The sequence below is a fragment of the Phyllostomus hastatus genome, unplaced genomic scaffold (assembly GCF_019186645.2).
Source record: "Phyllostomus hastatus isolate PE091 unplaced genomic scaffold, TTU_PhHast_1.1 phas_contig_150, whole genome shotgun sequence".
In the NCBI taxonomy this organism is placed as follows: Eukaryota; Metazoa; Chordata; class Mammalia; order Chiroptera; family Phyllostomidae; genus Phyllostomus; species Phyllostomus hastatus.
The window spans coordinates 4,606,245-4,621,102 of record NW_025333611.1 but is presented as its reverse complement, the minus strand read 5'-3'; positions in this window follow the sequence as shown (position 1 = coordinate 4,621,102).

Here is a 14,858-nt window from a genome sequence, read left to right as displayed (position 1 = left end):
CCCCACAGCGTCCACCTGGAAACCCCTCCACGATGCATGCACAGGAAAGAGCTCGATTTCCCCCGAATCTGGGCGGGGTGGGGAATGCGAGGAGATGTTTCCCAGCACCTGAGACAGAATGGCAGAGGGAAGGACCGGGAGGGGGCCGGGGAGGGGTGTCATGTGCAGGGGTCTTAAAGGCTTTGTCGCCGAAGGTGTAAGACTGGGAAGAGTCCGCAGAAAACAAGGAGGGGTGTTGCTGGGGGTGATCGCAGGAGGGGCAGATTCCGGACTATGTGGGGGCTCTGTTCGACCTGGCTGAGGGGGCCGGTTCTGCCCCAGTGGTCCCCTCCTTCCCCGGGGGGGCGGGGGTGAGCTTGGGTGCATCCAGCAGAAAGGCCAGATGGGTGGTGTGGTGTTGGAGTTTTACACACACAACTCCAGGGGGCACCAGTCACTGCCAGTCTCCTCCCAGAGAGCTGACCCTCCCCTTAATAATGAAAGAAGTCCAGAATCTCGGCCCGCAGACAGCTTCCCGGAGGAGGGCTGCTTTCTAGGGTGCCCTAGCTCCCCGAGGCCTACCCTCTCCCATTCTGGACCTCACCACTCCTGCCTCCCTCCCTCCCCTGTCCACACCAAGTAGCTGTAAGGCCCCCAGGCCCCTGCCAGCCCCAAGGCCTCAGGCCCCAAACCAGGCTTGGCTCTCCAGCGGGCGGGGCTCCTCTGAACACGGCGGGAAGGATTTCTGCGAGGTCTCTGGGCCAGATCCGAGTGGGGCACCCTGACTGCGGAGTGGCCAGGAGTGTGGGGGAAGCGCAGGACCGGGGCGGGGGGTATTTAGCCCAGGGTCAGTGAAGTGGGGGTCTTCGGTAGGGAAAATCCACCCGTAATTAACGTGGGAGCACAAGCTAGCAAGCCCGATCCCAGCGCCGCATCCTCTGGGTTCCTTGGGGGATGTGATACAGGCTTCTGGCCTCCCCCTCGGCCCCAGAACTCCGCTCCGAGGTGCTCCATTGTCCGTGCAATTTCAGGGGGTTCTGGCCCCAGGAAGAACGGCCCCAGGTTAGGGTCGCCTTCTCCTGTCCCTGGGGAGAAGCGTCGATTTCCCACGACCCAAGTTTTTGCCGGCCAGGCGCAGGGGAGGCGCGGACTCGGCGAGCATGGAGGCTGGGAGGGCGAGTGGGAGACAGACAGGGGTAAGCAGGGCTGGGATTAGAAGAAAGTCTGCTCAGGGCCCAAGGCAGGCAAGCCAAGGGCCCGGCTCTGGCCTAAGGCTTCAGAACATAGGCGCCGGGCGCAGGGGAAACGCACAAAGCGCCGAGGGGACACGGTGGCGACTGTCGTCCAGAACGTGAACCTTAGGCTGCTCGTGAGGGGCCGTGAGCGGTGGGGCAGCGCAGTGGGCAAGGGCCCCCGAGGAGTCAAGCCTAGGCCCAGCGTGGAGGCCCTCCCGGCCCCTCATCAAGCCCATACTCGCAGGGTCTGTAGCCTGCGAACTAGGGCGCAGGACCGGGGAGCCGCGCGGGGACCGGAGGCTCGGAGCACTCCGACCCCGGCTTCCAGGCGCCAGCCGCCAGCATCAGGCCTGGGCTGCTGGAGCGGAGTCTCGCTTGGGTTTGCCAGCCGGGGTCGACGCGCGGCTCTGGGGTCCTTCGCTGGTTTTGCAGAGAGGTGCCTGGTTTCCAATGTGCGGGTTATCCAGGCCCAGGAACCTACTGCCCCCGCCCACCTCCCAACCCCCCAACCAGCCTCCTCCGCGGACCGGTCTGCACACCCGTGGCCTCGCTTTGGCCTTTCCTCGCCAGAGTTTGGCCAACCTTCTAGTCGCTGCTCTCAACTAACCTAGCTTAGGGGCCCGCCTCGCCTTTGAAGGTTGCTTTTTGGGGGAGTGGGAGAGGATCCCTGTCGCCCAGGCGGTGACGCCTGGCAAACGAGCCACATCCGATTCAATTAAACGTCTCGCAGAAAGGCGCTCAGAACCGGGGTCCCGGGAGCGCTGCTAAGTGAATGCGCCGGCCGGGCGGCCCTCGATGACAGTTTGAAAGATTAGCGGGAGCTGACGCCTGAAATATTACCGTTTAATGGGGAACATGGAGGCCGCATCCGGGATCCCTGTTTTTAGTGGGGTTTAAAAAATTTTCTTTTAAGGAGATAGTTCTGGAGGGAGGGAAAAAAAAATCCTAGCATTTCCTCTGCACGTCAAGGCGGTGAAGATTTATCACTTATTTCAACTTATTCCTGGTATGGGGGTTTCCCGGGCTGACACACCTGTGGGTCAGGTGTCCAGAAAAGGGGAGGAAAGACCCTTCCCCCCTTGCCCCCAGTTTGGACACTGTGGTGACTTCTCCTCCCCTACACCCTCTGGGGGGGTCCCGTCACAATTTCCCCCGGCTCTGAAACAGGCCTTAGCGTTCATGCAGGGAGAACACTGGGGCCAAAGCGGATGAGTAGGGGCAAAACCGAAATTGGGACGACCCACCCCGGGTCTCCCCCTGGACGTGTGTCCGAGAGCAATCTCTAACTTGTATCCCCCGTCTTCTCTGTTTGCGAGTGAGTGAACACGGTTTTGTTTTCTCTAACTATTAGTCGAAATGCTGGGGGATGGGGAGGGGCGAAACCGGATTCCCCAGCCCCACCGGGGAAGAGTCTCTTCCTTTCCAGGGGCGGCGGACCCGTCCGGGACGCCTCTCTAAGCCGCACTTGGGCGAGCCGAGCAGGACAAACAAACAGCCTTCAGCCCAGCAGAGAAAGGCGGAGAGACACACACACAAAAGGAGGCAAAGACGAGAGGGAGAGAGAGAGATCGAAAGTGCCTCCGTCTCTTTTCTTGCCTTTTAAAGAATTGCTGCTTTAAGATGAGCCGGGTTCCAGGACCACTCGTGCGCCTTGTGCGCACATAAAATATTATTAATTGGAGAGCGATCGGCGCGGCCCGAGCGGCCCCCGGTCCCTGCCGTCAGCCCCGCCGGCCGGCCGAAAAAGGTATATATGATTAATTGAAAGATAAGCTGGAACTATAACCGGGAATGTCATTAATGCGCCAGGGAGACGTCCATTGGAGACAGGCGGCGTTATCCGCGGCTTTATCTTCAACAACGCCTCGCTCTCGGCCCGCGCCGGGGAAACAGATGGGGGTTTCTGTCTGGGACGCTCGCCCCGTGTTTATATTTTGGGAAGAATCGCAACCCGCGGAGTCCCGGGCGGGCCCCCTGATAAATGAACATTAGCACTTTTTCGGACTACTGTATCAACAAAGGGGCTGAGGCGCGGCAATAATTGGCGAGAAAGCAAACAGAGGGCCGAGAGCGCGCCTCTGCTCTTCGTCCGGCTGATGGATGAGCCGCGGCGGCTGCGGGCCCGGCTCCCGGCCCTCGCCCCGGCTCCCCGTCCGGCCGCGCGGGGGCCCCTCGGCCGCCCTGGCTTCCTTCCGGGCCCGGGGCGGGGTGGTGGGGGCGGGGGCGACTCTTGGGCCCTCGCCCTAGGCTCCTGAAGAGTCGGGTGGCCTCCGTCCCCACCCCCCCGGGTTTTTCTTGCCCCGGGATGCGCCTTGTTCAGGTGGCTCCTTCCGTGCCAAGTCTTCCTCGTGCCACCGCCGTTTCTTGGGCGCCCACTGGGTGAGCCCCACGCTGTCGCCTACTTCATCTCCGATCCGCTTACCTCGATTGCTCCTTAGAGGTCAAAGGCTCAGGGAGGTGAAATGACTTGCCCAAGGTCACAGAGATGGGAAGTGACCACGAGTCAGCACCGGAACAGAGGACCGACCGCGGAGCCGTGAACCCCTCATGGCAGGTCCCCGCCTCACCCACGGCAGGGGAGGCAAGACGCCCTCCCCCCACCCTCTTCTCCCGCCAGCGCAGCCAGAGCAGGACCCGGTTGCTGGATTTAGGGTGCTGGGTTCCCCAAAACCTTCTGGAGAAGGGGGACTTTCGCATAAGGTTCATTTGACAGAATGAGGGGGAAATTTAAGATTCCTTCCCCACCCTTCTCCCCCCCCCCGCCCCCTTCTTTTGGTAAGGGCTCGGTTAAGATGTAATAGGCGTCTTTCACACGCCATACACTTCATCCATTTAAAGCATACAGGTCAGTGATTCTTAGTATGGTGACAGATGTGTGTGACCAGCACACATTTTTAGGATCTTTTCATCACCTCCCCAGAGAGACCCTAACCCTCCCCCCCATCTCCCCCCCCCCCAGCCCCAGACAACAAGCGTCAATCCACCTACTTTCCGTCTCTATACTTTGCCCTGTCTGGGAATTACACACAGATGTAACCACATCACATGTGGCCTTTTGCGACTGGCTCCTTTCACTTAGCGTGTTGGTTTCCAGGCCCGTCCGTGTAACGTGGGTTAGTACACCATTCCTTTTCATGGCCGAATAGTATTCCATTGGACGGATAGGCCACATTTTGTGTCTACGTTGGTCAGAGATGGGTGTTGGGATTGCTTCCGTTTCAGCTGTGAGGAATGACCCGCCCCCAGGCCACGTTCCCCCAAAAGTTGAAACTTTGGAGGCCAGAGGCGGACTCTCGTCTGCCCTCCCCTATAACTGCCCCTCCCCTTTCCCAAGGCCGGCTTCCGGGGCGTGCGACCTGGGCCTTTGCATGGGCGGGGGGGCCTGAGTGTGGAAGGCCCCACGCAGCGCTGTTGGTGTCTACGCGTTCTCGATGTGTTTTCCATGACAGTCTCCACGTTGTCATTCTCTACTGGACCCCACAAACGAGACAGCTGGCCCACTTTCTGGGCAGCGTGAGCGAGCTCCAGAGATGCCATCTCTGTGTCCCCAAGACCTCCCCTCCATCGGGCTCTGGCTCTCCTTGCTCCATGGTCGGTCGAGCCCCTGTTAGCCAGCTGGCAGAGGCAGGAAGTTCCCCGAACTGCTTCAGTGGCTGTCTGTCTGTCTGTCTGTCTGAAGTCGCTTGGCCCAAGGAAGGGCCTAGGGCCCGCGGGTGGATGTCATACATGCGTTTGTATGAGTGTGCGTGTGGCAGGGGGACAGTGAGCGGAAAGGCGAAAGAATGGGCTGCAGCGTCCGCCCAGCCTCAGGTGACTGCACGGCCTGGCCCCTCTTAGACTCCGGGCCTGGGTCCCTGAATCCCCACACCCAGGTCGACCGGGTGTTCACCGTGCAGCAGGCGCTGGGGCTGCACAGCCCGAGACACACGCACTGTGAGGGAGGCAGAGCTGTTCTAGGCCATGAGCCGGTACTGGGTTCGGGTCCTGCTTCTCTCACTGACTGGCTGGCCAGGAGCACGTCGTTTTTCTTCTGGTGGTATGAGGTCCCTCCCCAGCTGTGTGGTTTGGGGCAACACCCCAGGCTGTTGCCTGGGCAGGGGAGGGGTGGACAGGCATGTTGGTGTTTGGTTAGTCTACAAAGTGAAACCAGTGGGTTGGGAAACAAGGCCCCTATGGGCTGAGATGCCAGGCTATTTCGGAGGCTGTGGTCCATACAACAACACACATGCAAGATAAAGTGGAGGTGGTGTGAGGGAAAGAGAAGGGACTAGTCCTACACTGACTGTGTTTAGTTAGAGACGGGACATTTAAACCTAAGTACTGACACATAAAAGTGCCGTAAAACTGGAGTGTCTGTATGTTTGGGAGGGCGCACGAGGAAAACCAGAGTCCTAGAACCATGACAGATGAATTATATAAACCCGATGGCACACAAATGAACTCGTGCACAGCCGAAATGCCATGAATAGAGTCAAAGCGAAAACTACATGCAGGTTAAATGCTAGAAAGAAAGACAAGAACAACTGATTTCCACAATATGGAAAGAGTTCTTGTAGATCAATGAGAAAACGACCCAAGGAAACAATTGAAATTGGCCAAGGGAGCAGAACCTTGCTGGTAGGCAGAAAGCAGGAAAGAAAGGCAGATGAAAATACAAAGAAGCAAATGTTCTCACTTATTAGATGGGCAAATACCGGAACTTTGATAACCCCTCCCCCTCTTCTCTCTTTCGCCTTGCTGATCAGAAGTGTGAATTGGTGAATCTCTTTGGAGCGTTAGGGGCTATCAAAATTAAAATACATAAGCCCTTGGAAAAGTATTTCCACTTCAAGGACTATTCTGTAGGTATGTGCACATCAGAAGGGTATTTTCATTGAAGTTTTTAATTTTTAAAGCATCAAAACATTAAAAAAATAATGTGTTTACTGTAGGGGGCTGCTTTTAAAAAAATGCTCATCGATTGAGCAGAATACTTAGCAGCTGTGAGAAAGAATTTGCTACCTTTGTGTTTCCTCCTCTGGACACATTTTGGGGTACGTGAAATATCAAACCAAGTGCAGAATCTGCATTTTGCATGGAGCGCATGTGTCTGTGGGTTTGTTCTGGAGGAAGCAGGAGAGGGCAGTGAATCCTTCTGGGGGAGGTCACTGGGGGCGGGGCCAGGGCGGCAGGAATAAGTCGTGCCCCTTTCCGCAGTGCCTTTCGAAGGAAGGACAATTTCCTGGTGGTTGGTGTTGTTGTTTCCATATGCATTTATTGCCTTAAAGGGGATTTTTAAAAATCATCATTTCTGAAATGTAGTGAGTTAAGCCATGCCCTTATAGAAGGGTGGAAACTCCTGGGGCTGTGGAAATACCTAGGCCAGAGCCCCCTGGGGTGCATTTGTAAAATGCACATGCCTGGGCCCCACCCCTCACCTTGGAATTTAGGATCAAAGGTGTGTACCCGGGGCTGGTGGCTTCCCCACAAGTATCCGCACTGCTTTGCTGGGCCAAGGTGCTGTGGGGCTGCTGGCTGTGAGTGGGCAGCAGATGAGGCCGGCCCCAGGCTTGGTAGCCCCACCCGGGCCCTGCCCCGCCACCCCCAGCGGAGGAGTCTGGCAGTTCCTCCTTTTCCTGACCCGGCCTCTGGCCCACAGTCCATCTGTCTCTGCACGGCCAACCTCCAAAAACACTCTGTGAAACTGCTCTGAATCTGAACCAGATAGGCAGTCCGTCCTAAATAAGGCTGCGGTGACTCTTCCCTGTCATCCAGGACAATAAATGGAGGAGGTATTTCATACCTGGTTCCCCCCAACAGCCACTTGCAGGCGACCCTTGGGGCCACGAGTCCCATCAGGAGGTGGACCGGGCCAGGCCCCGGGAGCCCTGACTCCTCTGGGACGGCCCCGGGCAGCTGTCATGGACAGAGACCCAGGGTCCGGCCTCCTCCCACAGTGCTGCGGGGCTACCGTGCTTTGCTCCAAGCGGGATAGCGTGCTCCCGCTGCTCCTGTGGCCTCTGTCGCCCTCTCCCGTGGCCCGCCTGCCCTGGGTGCCCGAGAGGACGCAACAGCCACCCTCACCACCCGGAAACTCCAGAGAAGTTCTCTGTCCTCACTTTTCGTTGCTGTGCTGGCCACATTAGCAAAACTCAGATGAAACAAATCGGATCATTAGAGACAGAGCTCACCTTCCAAACCCTTCCCAGACTTGGACGGCGTGTTTGTCTGTTTTTATTCCCACGGTGGGCGCCCAGGCATCTTCCGTTCCTGCTTTTGCTGGCTTTCTTAATAATCGCTCTGTAGTCACATCACAAAAGTACCCTGCTTATGTATTTTAAATGAGCAATGCACCCTAAAAACAAAACAATGACAAAAAAGCCCCAAAACAAACAAGTAAGAAACGAGCTAGAATACAAAGCGTACTACGCCCCCCTTCCAGCCACACAGTTCCTTTCCCTAAAGTCGAAATTGTGTCTGGGTTTATTTAGTTTTAAGATCAGCTTTATTAAGGCACACTATACCAAGAACGGGATGATCAGAGTGAGCGGTGCAATGAGTCGTGACGCTGAGGAGCCCCCTGTAAGGACCTCCACAATCTAGATACAAAAAAAAAAAAAAAGGCATCACCAGGAGAGGTTCCCTTCTCGTTTCACAGTTAATTCCCACCCCCTCCTGGTGGTCACCAGCTTTTAAAAAGTATATTGCTCTAGAGACATTTTCTGCAAATTTAAGTATCATTGGATTTATTTTTATATTTAAGTATATATTGGATTTATTTTTCCCCCGGAGAGCAGCTGAGTTGGCCGACTCCGGTGCATTTTCGCCGTTGCCAGTGTCGCCAATAGTATCTTTGTGTAAGTCACTTTATTTCTCGTGCTTTGCGGGGTATGTTTCTAAAACTGAATGTATCCTGCGTTAGATGTGACCCGCTTTTAAGACTCGCGTTAGGGTTTGCCAGATCGGAGGGAGTCGCTTTCAAACTTCCGTGGTCGTTTCTCGTTCGCTTCGAGCTTTCACCTGTCTGTTGCCAGGGCCCCACGACCGCTACCCACCCCCTTCCCGGGCTGCAAACTGCTTGGGCGACAGCAGCAGCGCGGAGAGGCAGAAAGAATCCGTAGCGGGAATCAGTCCTTCTGGATCTCTTTGGCGAAGGTCACAGCCTGAAAAATCGGGTGACAGTCGAGTCAGAGGGACGGCGACTCGGAAACGGGGAAGAGGAGAGTGGATTTTCTCGGGCCAGTCCACACCTGCCGGGTGGGTGTGCAGCCAGCGAGCCGCGCGCGCGCGGTGGAAAAAAAGCGCCTCGCGCGCCCTTGTGCGGGTTCGGAAGAAGCGGAGTCGGCGAGCCGCTGCCTGCTTTTGCACAAAGCGCGGGGGCCTAGGGAGGCCTGCAGCCGCTGCGGCTGGCTGGCTCCGTGCGGCCCTCCGGCTCCCGGCTGACCCGGCAGGTCCCCGAGCTTTCACCCTGGGTTGCCGCGGCCTGGTCAGTATTGGATTTAAGCTGGAAATGACCGGTCAGCGGTGGGTAGCAGGTCTTAGGCCCGCCACGCTGCAGTCTCTCGCATCTCCCTCCCCCACCTTTTCCGACCTGCCCTGCAGGCGGGGGCGGGGTGGAGAAACAACCACCGGCTACAACACCGCTTCTGCAGCGGAGTTTCCTCCGCGGGGGCGGGGCTGCACTGCCAACACCATTCGGTCCCGTGCGATTGGGCCCAGTCGGTATTTATTAGCGTCTCGCCGGGTCACGGCGCAGGGGACCCGGAGGCCAACGAGCTGCAGGTCCCGGAGCAAGTCCAGTGTCAGCCGCGGGATGTCCCCGGGCGCATTCCGTACTCCAGACAAGTGCGCGAGGTGCGGGGGCTCAAACGCGAAGTGAGCGCACTCTCAAGGGTTGCGTGGTCGCAGCCCCACACTGTCAGTGTCCATAGGACAGTTGCGGACGTTCAAGCCCTTAAAAGGAGCACCAGGGAGCGCCTACTACGATGTTTATATCGTAGACACGTATCTGTGGAATACGTCCACAGCCTCCAGGAACCGCTTTGCATGTGTTTACTGGTGCGCTTTAATTAAAGGTGCCCACGCAGTGTGGATGGACACCCGCACTTGAAGAGCACAGTCGCTTTCTTTGTGTGTGTTTTACGAGCACACGGCCAGGATTTTCCCAGGGGTTATCCTGGGAAGTGCCCATGGTGCCCTCCTGCCCTCCAGCGCCTGTCGCGCGCTCCGCAGTGTAACTGTCTTTGCGCTCCCTGCGCCTCAGGCGGCCGTCGCCAGTGCAGACCTCCGCCGCGTGGAGGCCTGTGGCCTTGTATCTCTAGGTGGGGAACATCTTTTGTCCCAGGGCAAGAAGCTTTCCTCCGGGAAAGATAAAGTAATCGATAGGGTCTTTTAAATAGCTCCGCGTTTCCTGTCGGGCGAGGAGTATCAGCGCGCGCACCAAATCTGCTCTGGTATGTCACCTTATCTCCCGTCCCCGCTGTTGTCCCCAAACGTCTCCTGTCAAGGGAGACGCCACCCGCATTAGGACCCAGACTGGGGCCCTTCCGCTCGGGGTCACGCGCAGCGCCCCGGGCTAGGCCCCACCGCCCCTTCGGGCGTCCAGGAAGGTGGGTGGGGAGAAGAGGCGGGGTGGGGGGCGGGTGGGGGGGCAGAATGAAGGTGGGGAGGCGTTAGAACTTCCAGCGGTGCCGGGGAGGAAACTAACAAACAGGCTGAAATGGAGAAGCCTTCCGGTGAACACCGGGTGGGTGGGCAGTGTGCTTCTTTATTGTAACTTCCAAAACAGCCGGTCTGGGCCATAGGCAGGTTGGGAGCAGCACTTGCGGGCCTATGTAGGCAGCTTGCTTGTGCACGGCGGTGAATCTGGTTTATTATTTAGAGAGGGCCCCCGCAGGGGCTTGGGAAGCCCTGCCGGCGCCAGGTCAGCATTCCCACTGCGGTAAGGAGAGGTTTCGCCAACCTCCTGGTGAAACCAGGGGAGGGGAGGGGAGCAAGCCCCAAGTCCTGAAGGTCAACAGGACCCTGATCTGGCCACAGTCCTAGCCTCTGCTCTCATCACCTCCCAGCCTGCAGCAAGCTGGAGTCAGGGCCGTCTCCAGGGCAGGACTCAGCCTAGAGACCCAACCCCAGGCTGGTCTCCCAAGCTCTGCAAAGGTCCTTGGCCAACGGGGCTTGCCCTTCCTTCCCATGATGACCCCCCGCCCCCCATCTGCAGGCCAGGCCCCGCACAGAACTGCTGTCTTGTGTCCACCAGCTAGCAGGCCCTGGGCCTGTTCCTCGCATCTCATTTTTCTCTTTCAATATTCAGTTGTATGTGGTCTTTTTTTGGGGGGGGTTGCAGGCCATGACCCCCAGCAACCGCACATTGATGTTTCTCTCTCTCTTTCTCCCTCCCTTCCCTCTCTAAAAATAAAATAAAATCTTAAAAAAAGAAAGAAAAATATTCCAAATAACAATAACACAAGCTTTCCCATCCCCCCGTCCCTCACCCCATAAATGTGCACGAAATCAACGACCTAGGTAACTGGGACACAGTGGTCCCTTTATTGCGGCCTCACACGACCCTCAGGGTTCCCTCCTTCTGGGAAGCCAGAGGGGGGAAATGACTTCTTGGCTGCCATGCAGACTTGCTGCCTTCCAACTTGCTGGGATCAGGCGGATTACTCCGACTGCTGAGAGAGGACCACCCACAGAAACACAGCCTGGGACCTCGGGCCTTGGGAAAATGTGGGTTCTCACTTATCAGGGCCCATTTATCCAAACAAAAATTCCTGGGTGGAAATTAATTCAGCCGCGGAAGGCATCGCCCTGCTCCCTCATGGGGAGGAATTCCTGCATCTTCTCATTCTCTGGGGCCTCCCTTCTCTCTGGGGGCCTTTCCCCGTGACCTCAGCCTTCTGTCAAAAAAGGCTGGGTTTGATGGTTATCAGTAACCAAAGTTGGGTGGCGGTGGAGGGAAGGCGCTAGCTGTGTTTTCTCGCAGGGCAGGTCATACGTAGCGTGTGTTAGGTTGAAACCAGTGGGATGTGGGCTGACCCCTCTGGGCCACCGTGGAACGGAAGGCAGAGTGTCCTCCGACTCCGGGGAGCCTTTCCCGGTTCTTTCCCCAGCAGCCAGCGGGGGAAGAGCCACACTCTCCCTTGGGGACGGTCAAACCTGAGTATCCTTTTGTACAACCCTTCCAGAGAGCAATTTGGGAATTCTCCTTTTCAGAATTGTTGCATGTATTTAAAGTGAAAGCAGCATAGTACAATTATTTTTAGTTATTTTCAAAGATGTGCAATCCACTTGCGTTTTTCTTTCTGACATGTCTCGCTTGCACCTGCAGACCACTCCTCCACTGAGATCTTAGTTTTTTCCTTACTGAGCTCTACGAGCTGTCTTTAACAAGCAGTAACTCTTTGTCATTGTATCTTTCGCCCTTAATAGTTTTACCATCTCCCCATTTGTCTTCCTAAGACCTTCCTTTTTATTTGAAGGCGCCCTACCCAATTAGGACTGGCCGTGGGCCAGCGGCAGAAGGAAGGCTGGGTCTGTCCGGGCCAAGGTGCACAGCGGCAGCTTTCCTGAGCCAGGGACCATTCCAGGGGACACAGGCCCTTCCCACTGTGGCCTCATGGAGCACGAGGAGCCTGCATGTCGCTGACATTGGAGATTGGCCACACCTGTGGGGGGGTGTCTTTCTTGAAATTTCCATCTTGGGCTCCAGGTGAAGGTGGCATGGAAGTGGGAGTCTCATGCAGGCCGAAGGAAATTCAGAGCACACAGACCAACACACAGAGGTAAGGCCAGAATGGTCTTGGAGTTGGGGCTGGGGGGCTTTGGAGGGGGGCATGCGGAACAGAGGAGGGCATGGGGGAGCGCCAGGCAGGGCGGTGTCCCGCAGGCAGTGATCTGGAGCCCGGGTCCTGGAGTGGGGTAGCTGGGACTGTGTATCGGCCCGGAACCTCAGCGCCCCCATCTGGACAGGAGGGAGAACGCGCGTGCTCCCTCCGCAGGTTATTAGGTGGGAGTCCCACCCAGAGCGACGTAAACCACTGCCGTAAGGTTCTCTGGCGCCCCTCTCCGCGAGGGGTCCGTGTGCTTCCTTTTCGACACTGGGCAGGCTCGGCCCTGTCCCACAGCATACAGCCAACAGGACGCCGTAGCCGTGGCTGGGTTGGATGACCCCGTGTGGCTTCTTTCCTGTTTGCTGAAACACTCGCTCTCGAGCCGTGAGCGGTTGTCCTGTAAGGAGCCGAGCTGCCCCGAGGTCCCCGTGCCGTGAGGAAGCTCGGGCCACGGGAACAGGTCACGGGGAACACTTGCAGCTGAGCCAGGCCTCTGTCGCTGCTGCAGAGGAGGGGCCAGGCCAGGAGCGAGGAAGCCTGCAGGGGGGCCCGGCCCCCAGCGGGGCCGGCTGTCCTAGCCTAGGCCCCCGACCTCACAGAGCGGGGACGAGCCCTCCCTGCGGTGTCCCGTCCGAACTCCCGACTGCACCAGCGAACCTCATCGAATGGTTGTTTTCACACCGCTAGGCTCTGGGTCTCTTGTCTGTTGCTCTGCAGCAAAGATAACCAGAACACTGTTTGAGCAAAATGGATTCACCTACTGTTTGCTTGGTCGCAGTGGTCTCAGAAGCGGGGGCTCTCGGGAGCAGTGGTGTCGGTGGCGGAGCTGTCCCGGAGTGGAGGGCAGAGGCTCCGAGGGAGGAGAAGCAGACAGGCCCGCTGCAGGAAAGCCGATCCAACGTGATCTCAGGCCTCCCACCTGCACTGTGTCTTTATTTTGGCTCCAGTGTGAGTCCGGGCGGCGAGGAGCCAGGAAGGGAGGTGGTCGGAGGGCCTGGGCATTTTCTTTCCCATCCTCCTTCTCTTCAAAACAAAACAAAACAACAAAAAACCCTAGAGTCGTGTTGGCAAGGGTTGTAGGCCGAGGGTGGGGAGTAGAGGGGGTGTGAGAGCACATTCTGTTGCTAGAACCCTAAAACCAGAACAGCACCAAGCCGGAATCACAGCCACGCAGGATAACAGCGCCCCCACGCTGCTCTCCAAGAAGTCGAGCGCCTTCCTGCACTTGGCTGTGTCTCCAGGCGTCTGCGGGCAGAGAGTGTGTTCTCGGCACCCTTCTCGCACGCGGGTTGAGAGTGTCCCACAAAGGCTTGGTTGGTACCTACAGAACGTTGAGCAGTGACTTTACAGTAAGTCCGTGCACGGGCACAGCACCTCCGGCACAGGACAGGGGTCCCTGTGTGGCTGGGCCTCCTTCTCTCAGTGGGTCCTGCCCCAGTTCACCACCTCCTCCCTCCCCAAGCCCTCAGAAAGGACAACTGAGAGATGCGACATCAAGGAGCAAAGCCTTGGATGCAGCCGACAGGGTAGAATTTCAAGTGACAGCAGAGCCATCCTTTCCTTTTCTCTGAAGAGGGTGGTCCCCGCGGCAGCATTGTCAGGGGCCCGTGCACAACTGGGCCTGGGGAATCTTCTCGGATTTCTGCGGTGGGCGCTGCCCAGCTCCCCTTACATGCAAAAGGCTTCTCCTGCCTCTGAAGCGGCAGGCAGAGCGGCACCAGGAAATTTTCCACCGCGGCCAGGACATCTGGGCAGATCGTTACAGCGGCCGGCTGGCAGCCCCGCTCCTGGCAGCTCTGTCTGGGCGCACACTGTGCTTGCACCTCACCTTGACTGTCGGCCTCGGGGAGGCTGCCCAGACCAGGCGCCCCCACCCACTCTTCATTCTGCTTTGCTCTCTTCGCTGCTGGTTGCTTTTCCTAGAGAACTGCAGGAGAGAGGGAGGGACATTGAAGGGGAAAAGACAGGCCGAGAGAGAAGACAGGGGAACAGATGGAGAGAGAGGCGGGATGGAGACAGAGAGAGAGAGAGAGAGGGGAGAGAGGGAGTGAGGGGGAGAGAGAAGAGATGGAGAGACACACAGATTACAGAGAGAGAGATGGAGGGAGATGTACACAGTGATAGGACAGACTGAAAAGACACAGGAGAGGCTAAGAAAAGAGAGCTTTAGGCCCTGGCTGGCGTAGCTCAGTGGATTGAGCTCGGGCTGCAAACCAAAGTGTCGCAGGTTTGAGTCCCAGCCAGGGTACATGCCTGGGTTGCAGGCCACGGCCCCCAGCAACCGCACAGTGATGTTTCTCTCTCTGTCTTTCTCCCTTCCCTCTCTTAAAAAAAAAAAAAGAAAAAAAAGAAAAGAGAGCTTTAGAGAGATGGATACAGAAATGGGGGAGGCAGGAAGTGTGGAGAGAGTGTGGAAGGGGGAGAGAGAGAGTGTGAGAGAGAGAGAGAGAGAGACATGGGGAGGGAGGGAGGGAACTTTCTAGAGAGGGGAGGGTCCCCCGGGGGAATGGCCCGGAGCGGGGAGGGTGTGGGGCCGGAGAACTGGCCTTTCCTCTCACGCACGGGGAGACTGACAGCGGCCAGGTGTCCGGGAAGGAAGATGGGCATCGGATTATTAAGGGACCTTGAGCTTTGATGAAAAGGTTCGGCTGCTTGTTTAACTGTTGTGAGAGGGCCTTCCTTTTAATCAGCTAAACGTGGCTGAGTGGGGGTGAAGTGAGCAGTAAATCATCCTGTGTCAGAGCCACCACTGCTCTCGGGGGTGGGAGGGAGCCCGCGGAGGGGCCTGGGGCGCTGCCTCTCACCCGCTCCGTGGACCCCTGCTCCTCTTGCG